A 21,328-nucleotide genomic window follows, 5' to 3' on the forward strand; every position below is an offset into this window, starting at 1 on the left:
ATTATTATAAATCACAGAATGAATAGCCATAATTTTTTTCTAAATCTGAAAGTGCTTCTAATAAAGTTTATTGGCATAACAACATGTAGAGATAAGATTCTTCCATAGCCTCCTTAAGTACCACAATCAATGTGAAAAGCATGTCTTAATTGCTAGCAACTGTGGTTTCCAGGCAATGTAACCTTGACCATGTTGTTAACCTTTGGGTTGCTTCTAAAATAAAATGCTGAGCACAAAGACCTGGAAATATGGAATATCTAGTGAGTTTTTAGTGATTTTGAGAAAGTTTTGTAGAGAATAAAGCTACTCTTGGTTTGTTTTCATTTATCACACCACCAAATTGATTTTAAGATGCCTTAGTTTAACAACTGGAAGAACAGGTTCAAATGGTTTACATCCAAGTAAAAATGCTAATATTAAATATAGTCATCCAGAGCTGTTTACAAGAGTCATGCGACTTGGCAAAACAGGACTGGACCATGGCAAGGTTGAGCAAGTCAGGTTCTTCCAACCTTGCGGAGTGGTCATTGAGGACAAGGAATCAGTCCCATTTCCCTCTTTCTACCGTAACAGAAGGAAAAAAAGATTCATTTCATTCAGAGAGCACCCTTTTCAGGATGCACAGTTTCATGGTCACTGCAGATCTCTGGCTCCAAGGCCTTAGTAAAACCCTTCTACACATGACTGACAGGAAATAAATATGAATGATTCCCCCGCCCAGGTCCCATTCTGCCACCCTGCCCTGCCCTGACAGCCACTGCTAAGGCAATGAAAGCCTCACTTTTTCAAAATCCCCCTCTGTGTGTGTGTGTGCCCCTTCCTGTCTCACTCCCTCTCTCTCTCCTTCCCTCCCTCCCTTCTTCCCTCCCTGCCTATGAAGATTGTTTTTGCCTCTGTGACTCATAAGACTTGTGGTTTCAGAGGTGTTGAGGAGTCCTGCAAGCAGCCATCCCAACCCAGTGTGGGGGTACCCACAGTGTGTTCACTTCAGTGTGGAAATGAACTTTTAGAATAAACCCCCATTGAAGGTGGAGGCTAGGGTACTGGAGGTGATTTTTTTTTGGCATTCTACTGAAAGACTGTTCTACTGGAACTGTCTAAATGAAATATGTCCATCCATAATTTAAATGATGCTTATTTGTGTCACTTCTCCTGGATTAGGAGGGAAAGGTGTAGATTACTCTCTGACACTGTAATTCTTAGAGACTTTCAAGGTCAGATATGTGGTTATTGCCTCTCGTTTTTCCAGGGTAGCAAAACCTAGCACATAGTAGGTGCTTACTAATTGCTCCTCAAATGGGAAAAGAAAAGTCACACGTGGAGATGTAGAAGACAAATGAGGCATATGAAAGGAAACTGAAGTGCCTGGTATGACAGAAACAAAATTCCTAATATGACACTTGTCATAATCCTCCGAGCTAAACTGTCACCATCTTCATGAGATCATCTATGTCTGCTTGTGAGAGCCTATCGAGATCAGGTCTGAAGAAGGCCTGAAGTCTACAGCAGCACCAGTTGGCAGGTCAGTATGGGTGAGGAAATCACATGGATCCTCACCCTTAGATGAAAAGCTACAGAAAACTAAAACCTGCTGAGAGAGTGAGAATTAGTATTCCCCAAAGATGACCACCCCAAATAGTCATTCAATCCAAAATGGTCAGCTGTAAAATGTTATAGAGAAGCAACACTAAACAAACTCAACAGGTTGTATTTTTATGTTATCACACATACACAGACATGTGCACACACACACACACAGACATGTAATAATAATAACTAAAGAATAAGAGGTCATGAATTTGAAAGGTAATCGGGCTATGTAATTATGTTTAGTTCAATTTAAAAAGAAAAAGTGATTAAAGATTGGAAAAGAGAAATAAAGTAGACTGTTGACATTCCCTCATGGTGGAGAGATGACATTGGACTTTCTCCTGAGTATCTACCCACTCTTCCCAATCATTTGTATGTAATTTTGCCTCAATTGCATATGATATTGGAGGGGAAGAGTACATAGCCATGCTTCATGCATGCTGGGTGAAGCCTTCCATGATGGCTGTTTTAGGGGTCTCTCCTGCCAGAATTCCCTCACCCCTGCTCTGTAAATCAGATCAGTGAACTTATTGGCTCCCCAGGGTTAACTGTGGTAGAATCACACTGCGATTTGTCATTGCTCATATCTCCCCAAGGGAAAGAATTCTAACAATAGCTTCTAAACAACAGCGTACATATTCAATTCATTAGTAGCAAGTTGGATAGTAGGAAACCAAGGAGCATGTAATGAAAGATTCCTACAACAAGCCATCAAAGATTAGAAAGCCTAATCTGGGAATGTTGATCCGCATGCACCTAATAGATAAGATGGGGCCACACAAGTGTTAGGTGATTTTGTGCCCCCTGTTGCCTGCCTGAGTCACCAAGTAGCATACACAGGCCTTGTTGCTTGGCCTGGGATGTTGGTGTCTTTTCTGCAGATGCTGTTAGCAGAGAGTAAAATGCAGGGATTGTGGGTGGGGCCACAGAATTTTGATAGCCCTTTGTTCCCAATGCTACACTGGAGAGTGCCTGAGATTAAAAAGGAAGGCGGGTCTGAGAACAATAAATTCCCGGAGTTTTGTGGTTTTATCAGTGAAAACAAATCCTATTTTATTTCTGTTATTTATACTGAAAAGTTGCCTTTCCTGCTTGAGGGTAGAGGATGTTCCTGGATGTTATACTAACTGTACTGGCTCCAGTTTTAAAGTTCTGCCTTTTGATATATTTCAGTCTCTTTTTATATCTTAGAAAATGTTGTGAAGTTTACTTATTTAATAATTAAATATAGAATATAATGAAGAAAAACTTAATAATCACTCATAGTCTCACTGGCCACTTATCACACATCTGTACTCTCAGGACATTTATTTGAAGCACTTGTGTCTTTGCAAAACATCCAGTGACATAAGTCTTAGCTAACATTGAATATTTAATTTTTTTATGTGTGTTCAGTGATTTAAGCTAAGTTTTATGTTAATTCTTTGCTGGCAACTTTATATACATGTACAACCTAAAATTTATGCTGAAAACAACGAGAAAAGTATTGTGAAACTCCTGTTGATATCCTACAGTAAGAAACAGTTTAAACCTAAAGGGAAAATTCATCTGAAAAAGAAAGAAAACTAAGCCACAGGAGGTACAGAGGGAGGGATGTGGTCAGAACCACAGGGTCATGAGACAGTTTCTAGCCCTGTGCCTCTCCTCCATTGGCCAAGTGCACCATTTGTGACAGTGAGTGCAGTTTTGTGTCATAAAATGGAGGTAGGTAAATCCGCTTGCATTTCCTTGGACTATCAGTGAAAGTGGAGGAGCCATCCATCCAGCAGAGGACTGCTTGCCAAGGAGCTTCAGTAGTCCAGGTCCAGCAAAGTTGGGCAAATAGTTCTATCTTACATCTTTAACATCTGAGGGTCCCTATTTCCTGTTGTCTGCTGAGACTCCGTGCATGTGTCTCAAAAATGGGTGAGAACATTTGTCACCCAGTTGAGACCATGCATCTCTCAGTTCATAAATGGGAAAAGACCTAGATGTGCCATTGGGTTTGAGCCATTCCTGTGAGCTGACTTTTCTGCCATCATGTCTAATAACCAAAATGACTACACCTGATCTCAGTATCCTACCAACTGATTGACACTTGACTGGAACTAGCTTAGTAGGATGTGATTTTGTGAATGGATTTCTGTTGCTCCCATAGCCAATAAGTACAATTGTAGTGCTAAACAACACTGATGCTTCATGTAGGTGAGAAGTTGGTGAAGGTCTCACCAGGCTATGATCAAGGTATCAGCCAAGACTGTGTGCTCTTTTGGGTTGCTATGAAATTTACATCTTTGACCTTGTTGGGTGAAAGTACCTGTTTTCTTGTTAAATGTAGATTGAAGTCCACATCTTTGGCCATGACTGCCTTCTATTGTCAAAGCATACCATTGTGGGTCAAGTTCATCATGTTACAATTGACCCTTTCTTCTAGCTCCCTCTTTCACTGATAAGGATTAGTGCCATGGCCAACAAGATAACCAGAATCATCTTATGATATCCAGGTCTTTAATTCTAAATACATCATCAGTGTCTCTTTGTGTGTGTGTGTGTGTGGGGGGGTGTATAAGTAATTACATCCATGGGCTCCATGGATTTTTGTATGGATGTCTTTCTTTGTGAGATCCAACACAAAAGATGCTCAGAAATATACTAAAAAAGAGCAAATTATCCCCCAAGAACTGCTTTCTGATGCTGAGGCAACTTGGAAAAAACAGTAGGACCACAGGCCATTGGATGGAGCAACCTGCAATCAGGGAAGGTCTCCCCTCCTTACTTAAGCCTCTCGGAAGATGCTCTCACAGACATGGCCAGCGGTGACTATAAATCCAGTCCATTTGAAAATGAAAGTTCACCATCACATTTTCAGTATTTACTATTGCCTGTGCAACCTCCCATGAGTTCCTGGTTGGTCTTAGCCCTTTCTTTCTGTTTCCACAGCATTTGAAAATATATTAATTACCCCTAACCACAATTGCATAGCTACTGCCTTGTCTTATCAGTTTTATTACAGCTTCATATATGATCACTGGTTGGATGGACAGGCAGAAATATAGGTATTATTATGGCTGCTTTAAATGCTAGAGCATTTCATTTTTGAAAAGAACATATATCACAAGGATCATAATAAGCATTCCCTTTGTTTCATCGTACTTGCCATGATGAGTATCTGCTTTTTGGAAACAAGAGCTCAGGCCTTCAAGTGAGAAATGCATTTGAAAAAATAAAATAGATTCAGATGCTTTTTAAAAGGACTCATATTAATTATTGCCTTTCAGTGAAATAACAGGACTGTGAAGGAAAAAATGCATCTTTGGTTTGTGATTTCTTTAGATTTTGCAGTACAAAACCTATCATTTCTAATATGGAATTTTTGATTACTTAACATTTCTTTCCTTTTGAAATACTTTCCTCCTAATTGTAATGAACCATTCAATTAGTTATTAAATTAGCGCGTGCGCTAGTGTGTGTGTGTGTGTGTGTGTGTGTGTGTGTTAGTTGTGAGTGTCTGTGTGTGGTGCGTGTGTCTGTGTGTGTGTGAGGTATGAGTGTATGAGTATGTGTGGCTTAGTGTGTGTGTATGTGTTATATATTTGTGTGTGATGTGTCCTGTGTCTATGTGTGTGTGGTATATGCTGTATGTGTGTGAGTGAGTCTGTGTGTGGTTTGATGTATGTGTGATTTGTGTTTGAATTTGTGTGTGGTTTGATGTGTGTATGTGTGTGTCTGAGTGTGTGGTGTATATGTGGTCGGTGTTTGTGTATATGTGTGTGATGGGTGCATATAGATGAAACTGACTAGCCAGTAAGTTTCTGTCTTTGCCTCTTCTGCCCTGGATTACTAGCATACCCACCATTCTTGGCTTCTTTTTAAGGAGTTTCAGATACTGAACTCGGGTCCTCATTCTTGGGATGCAAGGACTTTACTACATGAGCCACCTCCCCAGCCTCACACATTAAATTTCTAGGAATTGAGGGACCAGGAAGGCAGCAATTTTAAAGCTCTCTCACTGAGAGAGTAGAACTTCGGGGCCTTGTAAACACTTCTCTGTGGCTGTAAGGCTAGATTAGTATTAATTAGTCTTAAATTCTCCGTGTCTGTGTGCATCTGTGGTTGCAGGGTGAGGTCCATGTAGAAGATTCATTTTTACTGCCACAGGGGTGCTATAAATGACAAGTGTGACGTGGAGCTGATTAAAGGGCCCCATTACACAGGTTCCGGGTGGCAAAGCAAAACTGTCCAGGAGGAAGTTAAAGGCTCCTGTGTCAAATTCAAAAGGCGATCCCAGTGTGATCCAGTAAGAGAAATGCCGTAGAGCCGTTACGCCACTTGCCCAAGATGGTGCCATTGTAAAGACAAACTTCACAATTGTGCCACTATATTGTAAAATACTGTGTGGGTGCACACCCATGCACATGAGTGTTAAGAATTTGAAGTCGTGGTGGGGAAAATGCATAATTAGGAAAGTGTGATCTAATGTTACTAAGTTTAAAATCTAACTTGGTTTGGAAAAATCATCAGGGCCGGGAGTGTAGCTCAGTGATTGAGTACTTGCTTAGCATGTCTCAAAACCCTGGATATTATCATCAGTTCACCCCAAAGGCAAAAAGGCCAAGCAGTTTCTCCACAAGGCTCACGAGCAGTAACTTATTGGACTAGCAATACTCATAACTTTGTACTGTAAATTATCTAATCTGTGGGTCCCATCTTCAATTTATCCAATGACCTTTATACTGGCCCAATGTGTGACACAATAATCTGGCTCTGGCTCTCAGGAATACTGAAGGGCACAGGCACTGACAGCTGTATGTCCCAGGTCAGAACTGGCGGAGGGACTTTTACAAAGCTGTCTTTGTGGTTTTCTATATTGTGATTAAAATATCAATATTTAGGCAACTTGGAGAGTTTATTTTGGCTTATGGTTCCAAAGGGGAGTAAGATTCCATCATGGCCGGGTGGCATTGACAGCAAGAAGCATGCTTGAAAGCAGGACCAGGCAGCTGAGAGATCACATCTTAACCCACAAAGCACAAAGCAGAGAGAGCAAACTGGAAGTGCCACAGAGCTCTGAGCTCTCAGATGCCACAGCCAGTGATTTACATCCTCAAGCCATCTGCACCATCTCCCCAAACCAGCTGGGAACCAGAGTTCAAATACCTGAGCCTAAGGGGTCATGTCTCATCCAAACTACTACCACATAAGCAAACAGAAGCAACAAAACCATACAGTTCTCTGTCTCTCTCTGTGGGTTTTTGAGACAGGGTTTCTCTGTATTGTTTTGGAGACTGGCCTGGAACTCTGTAGACCAGGCTGGCCTGGAACTCACAGAGATCCACCTGCCTCTGCCTCCTGAGTGATGGGATTAAAGGCATGTGCAACCTACGCCTGGCTTCATATGGTTCTTTCTTTTACTTCTGTCTCAATCAAGTTAGGTGACAAAAGTGTAAATTTGGCAAAACTGAAGACCCTGAATATTTGGGATTCTTAGAGAAACCTGGTGCAAATACTTTGCTGCAAGCTTTCCAAGAAACAGAACCAACCCAACCCTGGAGGGGACAGGGACTTTGTAGAAAAGCTTATGCCTCAACTTCTTTTCCTGACATTTCTTTCACTTTTTTAATAACATGTTTAGCTTTTTAAAAATATCAAAGGCTGCTGGGCGGTGGGGGTGTGTGTCTTTAATGCCAGCACTTGGGAGGCAGAGGCAGACAGATCTCTGTGCGTTTGAAGCCAGCCTGGTCTACAGAGCAAGTTCCAGGTCAGGCTCCAAAGCAATACAGAGAAACCCTGTCTCAAAACAAACAAAAATAGCAAGGGTTGTTTTGAGGAATAAGTAATCTTAATGGTCATCTTGAGTTAGGCAGTGCCACAGATTGGAGCGAGAGAGCAGATGTGTGTGATTAGGAGGTGTGAGTGGGAGAGATTTGTGTATTGATAATTTTCCTGGTAACCAACTGTTAACCAACTGTTTGTTACCTGCCACATCCCATGATGGACTCAAGCTACACTCATTTCTATTTATTGTATTTTAGTTGGAAAATATTGTCAACTGGGATGCTCAAGGGACACAAGTTAAGCTCATCATGTCATTACATGGAGACATGGTTTAGACAAGGGATATGTACTGGATAAGGGCCATACTGCTGAACAAAACAGTGGTGGCTCCTGTCACATCTATGGTTTCCTTTAAGGATAAGGTCTACAAGCCCTGACTTTAGCAAATCCCCTTCAGTATTGTCTAGCTCTCCTCAAAAGTGTAGCTCCTGAAAGCCAATGTGTTGTATTTTTATAGACATGCTGAAAGTCAGTCTATATAAACAATTTTATGTTGTCTTATATGCATTTCAAAATGTTTTAAAAGTTGCTTTCACATAAGGATGAGTGTGTGTGTGTGTGTAGAGAGAGAGAGAGAGAGAGAGAGAGAGAGAGAGAGAGAGAGAGAGAGAGAGAGAGAGAGAGAGAGATTGTGTGTATGTAGTCCAGGATCCTTGCAAATGTAAACCATTTCTCTTCCTAAACAAATATCCTAACGCATGTCAGAAGTTGCATGCCTGAAGGTGCAGTTTTTCTAATGGTGGCTAGTAATGTTCTGTTTATCTCCCATCGAGATGCTTAGACTATAGTTTGGAAAATTGCATCATCTTGTGGCTGCCATTGAGCTGACAAATTGTCCTCCCGGATCTTAAAATAACTACCTGTACTCAGAGAATAGAGGTCCCCAGAGGACATCATAGTAGTCAGGGTAACTTTTGTTCTTTTAAGTAATGTTATAAAGTACAGGGGTTTTTGTATGTTTGTTTTTTTGTTTTGTTTTGTGTTTTTTTAAGTGAACAATCATGAGTGATATTTAGGGAATAGTTTCTTTTCGAAACTTGTAAGCTGCTCATTGAATTGCTTGGCAAGTAGCAGACACTGCTTCACAGTTAGCTCATGGTCCCTCTACTTCTCCACCAATGTGTCAGCCACATTTTATCTGCATCTTCACCATGACTCATCTGTTCTGCACTACAGACTATATTGACAACAGATGAGCATTAATGCGTGTATCATTCTCAATAAAATGTCAAATGCATACAGTTAAAAAGTGTTATGGCTTACCTTTTAAAATGTTTTATATTTTCATATCTATTTTAGACCACTTACTTATGAATCATTAATAGGAATGTTCTAGACTAGGAAAGGAAAATAACAGTATGCTGTTGGCAGCTTTTAAATTACCAAAGGTTGTGGAGCTAAGCATTCTGCGTGTTGAAAAAAACAAATAAACAGGTGTGTGTGGGGTCTCTGACTCTAAGCTGGAGCTGCAAGTCCTTAATTCTTGAGAAAACACATGGGCTGCAAACGTGCTTGAAACTTATACCCACGTTAGGAGCCTCTGCCTGTTGGTACAGCTTTAGCAGTTGGATGCATAGCTGGTCAGAAAGCATGGGAACCACCCGAATTCACACTCTGATGCTGGCTGCTGCTCCTTAGCTTAATAACCGTGAAATCACTACACCAGCGCTTTTCAGAATGAACTTTTGATCATTTCGTTTCACCTTCATATTCCAGCTCAACACAGATATCAGGGCTAAAGGCAGTGTCTGAAGCAGCTTCTAATGAGAGGGAGTAAACACTCAGCTTCAGGACATGGAGTCCAGCAGCAGGAATGAGGAATGGGCTTGAATGCTGACAGAAAACAGTAGGCATGGGATATCTAAGGACCTTGTGAGATATAGGATGGGGCCAGATACCAGAATGACCAAAGGGAGCACAAAGAAGCGGACCAGGCAGAGGCACAGGATCCCGCAGTGGGACTGGGTTGAAGATTTGTGTCTTAGCCAGGAAAACAAATTAAACCACACTCTCGTGAGCTTTGAAGCTGCCAGTCCCGAGCTTATAGGTGTCTTCTTTTACTTAGCCATGAGAGGCTGTTTCAGATCTTGGGAACCCAGACTGTGTTTTCATTGGGGAGTGTGGTATTTCTCCATATCTGCTCAGGAAACAATCCCATCATGTGGTCAGAGTGACAGCCTGGACTCATTCACAGTACCCCCACATAATAGCAGGGGTCCTGAAGTTGTAAACAGAAGCACACAGAGAACCTGAAGAGCAAATGTTGAGGACTGGTCTCCACTGTGGCCCAGCCACGAGGCTATTTTTCCTCTCTAACTGAACTCAAAACATCTTCCAAACAATCAATCTGTTAAGGAGCTTAGAAGATGTACAGCCACTTAAAAAGATTGTTGCTCTCGGTGTCAGAGCTATAGATCAGTCTATATGACATCTTGAAAAGGCCTCGAACTTTTCCACTTCCAATGATAGCTTGTTTCCCTTCTATGAGAACCACTCTCCCTGAGAGGGGCTGATGTTAGTACTGGCCAATCCTTACCAGGAGTCAGGCCTTTGAGAAATGCCAGCTCATGCTATACTAACCCTGGATGAACATTTCTCCCTTCCAGCTGGTGGAAAAACAGGTGTACTATCTGGTCTAATGGTTGATATCACATCCAGGCTAGAACAGAAGAATAAATGCTTGCAAATCAGAAATTATAAAATGTTTCTGAATGCACAGAACTCTTTTTAAAATATACAAATACTGCATTTAAAAAGCACAGTGGATGTCGTGTCATTATAATTTTGCTTAAAGCTTATTTTTTGCTGTTGAAAACTTGTCAGATGAAGGTTGTAGGACACGTATGGGACAACTTTGCTGTCACTGTAAACAGAGTAAGTGATATAGAGGGCCAGGGAATGGGGACTGACAACCAGGCAGTAGCCTCTGTTTTTTTGTTGGCAAGAATAGCGAAGAGCAGATGCAATTATAAATAGAATGATGACCCAAACCAGGATTACCAGGATAACTCAGTCAACACAAGGTTGTGCTTGATTGAATTTTGTAGATGATTCCATCAATGATTAACCTAACTTCATTAGGGAGGTTCTAAAAGGAGAGCGGCCATAAGCACATCCAGCAAGCCCAGCCTAGCATTTCCTCTTCACTTTTATTGCAGTTACTGACTTCTGTGGCTATCCATAGTAAAAACAGAAAAAAAAGATAAGCAATAAGCTCAATTTAAAAATCAAAAGAGAATGGGCAAGCTGCAGAAGTAGCCACGTTGAATAATTAAATTAACTTAAAATGTTTTATGCAAATCCAACTCTCTCCTTCTTTCCCTCTTTCTCTCCCTCCCCCAACTACTCAATGTCATCTTTATTTCTACTTCAATCTATAGAACATGTAGGTCTTTGTATGCATAGCAGGATTTTCCCAGGGGCTAAGAAATCTTCCTATTAGAATTTGGATGGCTGATTCCATCCTAAATTAATTTTTGACGTGTTGGTAATTCAAAACCGTGGAAAACTTATTCAGAAGTCTCCAAGCAGGAGTGGCTGGCCATCTCTTCCCTTGCCATTTCCCAAAGTGAAATTATTGAGTTACAGCTTAGATTAGGAAATCCTTTTGAAGTATTTTTCTTGGTTTCATTTCAGGTCACCTCTTTTGGCTGGAGCTTGGGAAACTTAAATACTATAAGGAAAGGAATTTGTCATATTTGATACTTTAAAAAACATCACCTCCAAGATTTTAATTAGGCATTTGCTTTCTTGTTCACATAACAAGCATTACAATGTTTATTTTAAAATGACTTTAAAAATATTTTATTTGTTTAATGTAGGGGGGCAAGGTTTATGTAGGTCACTATAGTGCCCAAGGAAGCCAGAAGGAAGCTGGAGATAACAGACAGTTGTAGACAGTCAGTATGGGTGCCAAAAATCAAACTTGGATCCTCAGTGAGAGCTTCTTTTTAGCCACTGAACCTGCCTCTAAAATTGGCCCCTATTTAAATATAAAATAATAATTTAAGAACGTTTTTAATTTTCAAATTTTATGTATTTACGTGTGTGCCTGAGTATGTCTGAGCCCCATGTGTACGCAGCACATTCATTGGCCAGAAACGATAATGAGATCCTCATGGGACTGGAGTTACAGACAGCTGTGAGCCACCATGTGCCTGAGAACTGAGCCTGAGTCCTCTGGAAGCACAGCCGGCTCTCTGAACTTGGAAGGCATTTCTCTGGCTCCAAAGAACTTTTATATGTGATGCAAATGTATGAGTAAAATTTGACATCTAGATCAATTATTTTGTTTTTCATCTTCTTGTGTACATTGCTATAGGAAAGCTCATAGTAGGACATTTAAAAAGGAGATGATATAGTAGTGACAAACCTGTCAGGCAGACCCCTTAAAGTCACCTGAGTTTAGATGAAGGGGCCATAATACTCTTTCACATTCACCAGAGTGGTGCATGAGTAGTGTGCAGAGAGCTTTAGCACACAGTGTCTCATTCACGCCTTGCAAATCTCTATGATAGGAAAAAATGTATTTGAAATTATTTGAGTGAAATCTCTAGGTCAGAGGGACTTACCTTTGGTAATAATTTGATTGTACTAACATTTGGATGCACCCTCACCTCTTCTGTGCATACCAAAAGTAAAGATGGGTAAAATATCAAATTGGAAAGAAATATCTATAAGCTACATGTACATCTTCTTGTAGTACTAAGAGTGAAACAGAAACAGCATGAAAAAGTACCAAGTAAAGTCAATAATCAAAAGATTAATTTAGCTCTGATCAGACAGAAATGAATGAGAATCTAGAAAATGTTTCTTTAAAAGCAAAATCTCTGCCGTCATAGAAAATTTTGCTGCGGTCTAGGGACAGTTTGGTCACATAAACTTCAAAGTGGCATTATTCTAAGAATGAGCTATATGTTGGCTATCTTCCAACAACTATAGGGACAATACGAGGAAAATTCTTTGTTTCGTTTTGTCTTGTTTATTGACTTTTATTAGAAAGCTTTTTAAAAGACCATTATTAATAATTTTATAAAATACAATAAACTCACAGAATCGTGGTGAACACTTGGAGTTCAGTTCTAGCATGGAAAGCTCCAGAACCCAAGAGCTGAGAATGCTTTTTTGTTGTTATTTGCTTGGTTCTTGTTGTTGTTGCTGCTGCTGTTGTTTGAGACAGGGTTTCTCTATAGCTTTAGAGACGATCCTGAAACTCAATCTGTAAACCAGGTTGACCTCGAACTCACAGAGATCTGATTGCCTCTGCCTCCCAAGTGCTAGGATAAAGGCTTTTTCTTTATGGGAAGGTCCATTGAAAGAGATTGGTTTAGGACCTTGCTGCTAATTGCTGGAGTTTATGTTAAGATATTTAGGAGGGTTAAGAAGACTACGGATATAACTCAGTTGGTAAAGTGCTTGCCTTGTAATCATGAGAATATGAGTTCAATCCCCAGAACCCACGGTATGAACCATGGCATGGCAGCATGTGTTTATAATCCCAGCACTGAGGAGCTGGAGGCAGGCAAACCCTTCTGCTCACTGGACAGATAGCGAAGCTTGCTTAGAGAACGCCAGTCCAGTGAGAGACCCAGTCTCAAAAACAAAGTGAATAGTCCTGAGGAATGACACCCAAGATTGTCCTCTGGTCTTCACGCGCACGCGCACACACACACACACACACACACACACACACACACACACACACACACACACGTGCGCGTGCGTGTGCCCTCCAAGAAGTGAATTTTAAAACATGTCTGTAAAAAATGGTAACAAGAATGAACACAGACATTCTTAAATGAACCAACTGGATATCATATACAGAACTGAAAATATTAAAGAAATACAAAATCCACACATGATGGTGTTAAGAGTAATCAAAATTCTAAAAGTATGAAAGAGAAGGATTATGTATAACTTTAGCTGTATTAACACTAGCAGGAGAAGGAAAATATTGCACTCCATAATAACAGAAGAGTAAAACAAGAGGAGTGTGTCAAGGTGTGGTGAGTGAACCTCTAAGACTAAAGAGCAGAGCGACCTCTGTACACACACAAACTAAAGTTGAATAGTAATTACATAGTAAACGTAAGATTTAATCTCACCTATTACAAACTACATAGACTTAGCAATAACATCGTCATATACTACACACTTTAAATTTTAAAAACATCTAGCAATAGGAATTTTCTTCCAAATAATTGAAATTTTTTAACCAACCAAACATTTTGTAAGCAAAAAAGTGTCCAAAATTCTATCTTAGTTTTTTTTTCCTTCCTCCCAAAAAATACTTAAGAGAAGTGTTTGGACTGCCATGACATCTGGTATCACTAGGGAAGAAATGACATCATAAAAAATTCCTAGAGACAAAGAATAGCAAAGTTTATAGAGCACATTTAATTTGAGGATTTTTTTCCTTCAGCTGTCAACATTTTTCCTCTGTTGAGTTTTTAAGCTGTATTTCATATTTGTTATTACAAATAACTTTTTTATTATGGCTGACCTCTGTGAAATTTTGAGTTTTAAATTGTTGCTATTATCCAAATGGCAGTTGACTGAAGTACACAGAAAAGAGAATAAAGAACCCAGTGACATATTTTGGATGCTGGCAACTCTTGTCATCATTTAAGTATCACATAAAAGTACCAACAAATGTACTTTTGAGTGATCAGGGATATTTGTAGTTAGGTAACCCTGCTGATTCCTCTCATCCAGTGTGTAAATGGTTCTTTCTTACAGAGAACCGAAATTCTGCTTTTGGAGTAAAAAGGAACATAGTTTGATTTTAAGAAGGAGATGAACTGCACAGTGTCTGTCATATGCATTAACTCAAACTGCTCATCAGGACTGAGATTTCATTTAACCCTATTGTAGTCAGTCAGGAAAATATATTTCTATATATTTTCTTTTCTTTTTTTCTGGTTTTTTAAGACAGGGTTCCTCTGTGTGACAGCCCTGGCTGTCCTGGAACTAGCTCTGTAGACCAGACTGCCTTCGAACTCATGGAGATCCTCCCTCCTCTACCTCCCCAGTGCTGGAATTAAAGGCATGAAACACCACCACCCCCTGGCTTCTATATATTTTCTTGTGTGCCCGGGGCTTCCTGATGACTCCTAGCAACAACAGAACCTGCAACAGCTTCAGTCTTCTCTCTGCAAAAAAAATAGAGGCAATGATCATCGCAGCTTTTTTGGTTTTTCTTTGTGTGTGTGAAGATTAATTTTTAAAAGCAAGGGCTGAGCTACTCTGTCTGCTGTGCATGGCTCCCCATGGCTCACATTATTACGGTAATTAGTTACAGGCATCAAATGAGATAAGTGCTTCCAAAACTGTGAGAGCATCACCAGTTTGGCGTATGCCAGTAACTCCTTTGGTCTGTCTGGTGTAAAATTTGAATTCTTTTGTTGTTCTAGTTTTTCAAGCATGGAATATAAAACAGAGGAAACACATGTTATTTTATAGCTACATTAAAGGGTTAGGGAATTGTCTTATCTCTTATTTTGCAAATAAAGTGAAGGCAGATGGAATTCAGTATGAAATTATGACTGAAGTGAAAATAACTTAGGAACATGTTTTGGTTGCTGTATGTGTTCTCCCTGACTCATTCCAGCACATGCCTGCAAATGTTTTCCAAACCTTTTAAAACAAAAGTATTGTTCAGAGTAATTCTTGCCTTCAGCTGGTGTGAAGGGATCATGTTTCATTGTTGTCTGTTACATTTTGGGCCAGAGTGGTTATAAAACCCAGGTGGAAGGTTTAAACATCAACCTCAGCACAACCCAAGGCAAATACCCAAATCCCAACTTCCCTTCAGTGTGACTAGAGGAGGGCCTAGTTTCATCTTGCTTATAAGCAGCAAGTCTGAATAAATGGAGTGTTTTGTGAAATTTGGAAACAAAGTCTACCTAATATTGGATTCTTATTGTTACAGTGACACGGAAGCATGCAAAGCCATGGACCAACTTCTGCTTCTTCCTCAGTGGCCTTAACTGAAGTTTGCTTCTCTTCTCCCAGACAGCCTGTGTCTGCATACAGTCTGCCCTGCTGTGTTTTTCTCTTTGGGGGAATATCCCAATAAACAGTTCACATCGTTTTGATTCTGTCTCTCATCACATCTCTATCTCAGTTCTGAAGATAGAATCTAGGACTGCACACACTGTGAGGCAAACTGTCTACTGCTGAGCCTTAACCTGGCTCTCGGGGCATCTGCCCCGAAGCAGCTACAGCTTTCTTCCAGAATAATTTAGACCTGCAGAACCTCGTCTACTGATATGGCTTCCCCTCCAGTCGCCTGGTGCTTTAGTTCCTAGCTTCCTTTCATTCAAGCACACACATGGCTGAGTTTCTTTACCAAAGTTCCAAGTCTTCTCTTATTTAAAGCCCAGAATCATGAATGTGTGTCTCTGTCCTAAAGGGTTCATCATCATTCAAACCTCCATTGCATGAGAAAATCACACACGTCCTGAGGTTACAACTGCAGGTGACTTCTGGTGAGCTTTGTGGTCACTGATGGCCTTGAATTTCAGCCCCCACCCCATTCCAACTGATGAGGAAGCAGCCACTTTAAGGATATCTGGGGTGAATACTTCTAGCAGGGTTGTTTGTGTTGGGGATCTGAGCTCTTTCCGTGGGCAAGGGGAAGGAGTTAATGTATAATGTGTATCTTCTCCGCTTTGCATAGAGCCACGAGAGGTTTTGGCAACTATATCAGTCCCCTTTTTGAGCCTCATCTTTTTCTTTGTAGATAATATTTATTGTTGTGAAGCCTTTGAGCTGGTCATTTACCAAGACCTGCTTGCTGGGAGAAGACTCTGAGTGGGACATCTGCTGCGACAGATACTGTATCAATGTTCCCATCACAGTTGTCAGAAAACAGTGCCCTGCAGTGAGCCAGATATGTCTTCCTGGGGATGACTTCTGAAACCTGAAATGCTTTCCCGTGATGTCCCCTCACAGTAATTGATGGATCCCCTTCCAGGCCTTGGGTTTGGTTTAGAAGAGTGGAGGCAAGGATATCAGGATATTGGAGCTGGCCTGTTCAATATGAACTGAATGTTTGCCTGGAAGAAGTGTCCACAGGGGCTTTTACTTGCTGTGAAAGTCCTGCTTGGGATTCTTCCTCTCTTTATTCATGCATATCCATTTCCTTTTCTGCATTCATTTCTCACATTTTAAGCAATGCACTCAACTCTGATTCATTGTTTAAAATGTTAGCTTCCTAAACTGTGTGAACCATCCGACTTGAATGCAGTGCCCTTCCCTTGCTGAAATTCACACCTGCGGAAGAAACTAGTTTCAGGCACGTGTACTGGTGCCCGATACCTTTGTCAGGGTGTTGGATTTGTGTGTCTTACTTCTAGTTGGATGATGTAAAGACAATAGGAGAGGAAGGAAGACAATAGGGATGTGAATGATATACATGTCTTTTGCTTTGGATGTACCATGTTCCCCGCAGGCTCAGTCATTGGAATAGTTGCTCCCGATCTAAAGGTGCTGCTTTGGGGTTTTATGAAACCCCTGGGAAATAGGTCCTCACTGATAGGTGTACGCCACTGGAGATAGAACTTAAGGGTTACAGGTCCTGGCTTCCGGTTCGGTTTTCTGTTTCCTGGTCAGTCATACCATGGGAGAAGCTGTCTCTGAAAATATCACCCCCCACAGACAGGGTTGTCCTAGCTGCCATGAATCCCCTCCATAATAGACAGTATGCATCAAAGCTGTGGTCCAACAGAAACTCTGCCTCCCATGAAGTTGCTTTAACCACATACTATGTCACACCAGTGAGAAAAGTAACAAGTACAATCCATTATGATGAAACTCATTGTTGTTTATGCTAACAAAAATTAATGAAAGAAGATTCCATTTCCTGACATGATGGATTGATCACATGACACTCCCCACCCCCCCCACCCCATCTCTGATCAGTCTTGCCATGTCCTGCACAGTAGGGTACCTTTCCATGCCAAGTGATCGCAGTTATGATGTGCTTTGCCAGATAGAAGTAAACTAAGCACACACACAAAGACAGATACACAGAGAGACAGGGAGACAGGGAGACAGAGATATAGGACTAGAAAGGTCTTCAGCTCCAGAACTGCCCAGACAGCTCTCCAGTTCCCTACTGGAAACAAATTGTTAAAACAAAAAAAATAAATAAAATAAATTATTGCTTTCTGAAGTACTGTGTGGCTTGTTACTAAGCAACAGTCAGTTGATGAACCTGTCAAAGGACTCTAGTGCCTTACCTAAACAGGAAGAGAACCCTCCAAAGGTCCTTCTCTGTGTCCATGAAATCACATCTGCAGTAGCTTGTAGAAATTAATCGTAGTGTTAAGTGTGATAGGAGCCAAGCATTGTATTGGATCTAAAAATAAAAGATAAAAACAATGCGACAGATCTTTTAGTTAGTTTCAGTTCATTGCTGTTGGAGAGGTCTCGGCATAATTGTCTGTTCCCTTCATCTGCTGCTGAACACAGCAAAAAGAGTTGAGGGTTTGGGGAGAGACCAGGAAAGGATTTTACATGAAGGATAACTACAAAGGCCAACTCTAGTTTGCTTGAAGAAAGCAAATGGATAGAAAGGACATTTTATGCTCCGTGTTTTGACTTCTCAGAGAAAGCAATCTTCCAATTATTTTTACTGACAGGAATTCAGTCGAACATGTTTTAATAGCCAGCTTCCTGTGTAAGTTTTGTTTTTATGGGGCTTGATATCAGCTATTGTCAAAAATGTGATACAATGATTAGTGTCTTACTTCTGATACAATGTTATATGAAAATCAGACATGCCTTTTTAGTTGTAAACTTCCTATGGAGACAGAATTGTAACAACCTCCTCCAACTTGACTCCTTACTTGTAAGTTGGCCTAGTTATTCAGGCATTTCTCTCTAGAGGGCGCCAAATCGCCTCCTCTCAGTGTTTCCTGTTGGCCGGTAAAGTCACGTGTGATTGAGAGCCTTTAGGTCCCTAGATATGAGTGGTTTTGTAAACCTCTTAGCAGTAGAGTCTTCACTTAGATGTAATGAGTGCAAAATTTACTGAGAATATTTTGTGTGGGTGTTACAGCAAAGGAGAGCTTACGAGAGAACATAGTAATGTTCCTTTAACATGGTTGCAGCAAGCTGTTCAGTTCAGATCTACCTTGGGCTTAAGGGAGTGTGTGTCAGGTAACCAGCAGACGTTGCTCAGATAGTGGAGTGTCAGATAGAATAGGAGTAGGGTGCACTCAGTGGACCTCTGCTTCCAGTTGGGTTGTGTCACCTTAAACTTAACTCTAAACCCTTAAAGTAATACAGATGAATATACTCACACAGATTCTGTATGATTACAGAACCTCCTAGAATTCTGCCACCATTTACCATCTCTGTAATTCATGATCTCCTGTGCATACCGACAGTTCTGCACACTTTAATAGAGGAAGTGGGATGAGGGCTCCCAATGGGCAATTTAATGGAAATTTAGGTAGTTACCCTGTGAAATTTTGGTGATTATCAGGTGCCCCCTAGGGAGAAATGCTTGAATGAATAAGTTGACTCATAAGTAAAAGGTTGAGCATGACTACATTAAAATGGTTCAATTCTGTTTCTATGGGAACATTTCAAATAAAAGGAATATCTAATTTTTATTTAAGATATAATATTCTGCCTAGCCAAAGTAAACACAAATTACTAAATAAAATATTAAAAAGATGCAACAGAAGATTCTAAAGTTTTGAGGGGAAAGAGCCAGCTAATTATTGAAAGGGATAAATACTAACAAAAATGTTTTGATCTTCTTAGAGTACACACGTTCTTAGTCTATAACGTTGGTATCCTACTATTCAGGGGACAACAATCCTTAATGAGTGAAGATACGTAGCCCCACACATGACGAAAACTCCTTGCTCAAGACATGATTGTTCCTTGTCTGATAGATGAACTGTACCATTCTAGGTAACATTTGTGTTTTTAGGACGTTCTTGATGCCAGAAAAGATCTCATGAATTCCCAGCTGTAGCTTTAAGTCTGCCACTCTGGGGTATGTTGGACATACCAGGTTACCATGCACATCAAGTTTCTTTTGGTTTTTGCTACACAACTACAATGTTAGTAGAATCTCTTAAAGAATGGGGTTCAAATCACTGGCTGTGACCATAGCTTTTTCCAATAAAAAAGAGATGTGTATGAGTGCTTGCTTGCATGTTTGTATGTGCACCACGGGTGTGCAGTGTCCAGGGAGGCAGAGCCCCTGGAACTGGAGTGGCAGGTGGTTGTGAGCCACCGCCACCACATGGATGCTGGAAACTGCACTCAGGCCCTTTGCAAGGGTAATGTTTTAACCTCTGGGTCATCTCCCCAGCTCTTGCCACTTTAACGATTTGAAAATAGGTGACATGTCTTATGCAGGCTTATCTTTTCTGAGGCAGCCATGAGCCTCTGCATTCTACCTCTGTACATTTTTCAGTGCCATTACTTTCCTTGCAGTGAGTTGTTATTTGTCCATACCCATGTTTTTCTGTCTTCAGGAACTAGACCCATTTCAAAGTCAATGACAAAGAAAGCCTTACTGTCTCTGTTATAAAACGTAACTACATTTACTCATTTGTTTATTTACTTATCGTAAGTGGGTGTGGGTGTGTAGATGTGTTTACATCATGATGTGCTTGTAGAGATCATAAGACAGCTTGCAGGAGTTGGTTCTCACCCTCTATCATGTGAATCCTGGGGACTCCATTCAGGTCATCAGACTTGACAACAAGTACGTTTACCTCCTGAGCCATCTTGTCAACCCATTCTTTATCTAAAATACTATTCTGTGAAGACAACTTAGCTTTCTGTTCCTTACTGTATGCTAGTTCTTATTGATCCTCAAGTATCTTTTTTATAAACACACTATTAAATAACATCTTTCCTTTGCACATTTATGATTTTTTTGTTTATTCAAGTTAGCATCTCATTTTAAGACTTCACTGAAGAGCAGAAATTCAGGCTTTGTTTACATATGGGAACATTAAGGATCCAGGTTACATCAGCCTGCTGCTCCCAGCTTCATGCTATCATCAAATGTGTTCGCATGGCCTAGGCTTAGGTTTCATTCATGCATTTGTTTAAATCAATGGCTTTAAGAGACTCATGATGTTTACTGCCATACACCACCCTCCAATGGTGTTTTGAGGAACCAGTTAGACATCTTATCAGATGCCACCATAAAATTCAGACAATCTTTCTATCTTGGGCCAAGGAAAAGGGAAACAAGTTTATCATGACCGGATTTGGTCTCAGTGATCTCTGCTGGTTTCTGGTAACCTCTGTTTCCTTTCCCACGAGCTGACAAGCCATCTTGCCACTGCATCTTCTACAATGAAGCAGAAAGTAAGTTGACAGATCCAAGACTATATTGTTTCATAAATTCTGTGATGGACTGTGTCTTCCCAAGTCTCTAGGCTCTCTCCACATATTCTCAAAGCCTCTGTCTGCAGTTGGTGAGTTTTCTCACCCCCACCAGATAATCTCCTGGCCTTGGCATTTGGGTCCTTGGGGTTGCTGGTGTGCTGTTTTAATTGGGGACCTTGATTTATCTCTTCTCAAATTTGGACTTACAGCACAGATCCCTGACAGTGATGAGGTGCTGGGAACAGCAAGTAATCTGTTCTACTTGAAGTGTACCATCACTACTTTTACTCTTAGAGAGTTCAGGGGGGACATAGCCCTTAAACTACTCAGTTAGAAGATACTAAAATATCAGTCACATGATGCGAAGGTTTAAAGTTTGTTTTTTTTCTAACAAGAATGTGAGGTCTCATTTCTCAATTCACTTCTAGATCTACTGTAATCTATCTAATGACCTCCTTTCTAAAATTAGTTTCATGAGAGGCTTTGATTGAGACCCTCCATATGATTCACTTAATGTTCATCCTCCATTGTATTATTGCCCAGCATGAGTAAA

At 40.5% G+C, this 21,328-nt stretch overlaps 1 long non-coding RNA gene across 2 annotated transcripts in view; it reads left to right on the forward strand.

Annotated features, from left to right (window-relative positions):
- The window catches only part of LOC110343206, a 31,748-nt gene extending 14,182 nt beyond the window's left edge, over positions 1-17,566 (forward strand). The window contains exon 3 of one of the 2 annotated variants that reach the window (XR_002385408.2): positions 16,148-17,566. This is a non-coding gene — a long non-coding RNA (uncharacterized LOC110343206). Of the gene's footprint in view, positions 1-15,334; positions 15,495-16,147 lie in introns of those variants that run through there. The other variant, XR_002385409.2, reaches the window with a different exon arrangement.
- The last annotated feature ends 3,762 nt before the right edge of the window (positions 17,567-21,328 follow it).

This window comes from Mesocricetus auratus, unplaced genomic scaffold (assembly GCF_017639785.1).
Source record: "Mesocricetus auratus isolate SY011 unplaced genomic scaffold, BCM_Maur_2.0 Super-Scaffold_100010, whole genome shotgun sequence".
Classification (NCBI taxonomy): domain Eukaryota; kingdom Metazoa; phylum Chordata; class Mammalia; order Rodentia; family Cricetidae; genus Mesocricetus; species Mesocricetus auratus.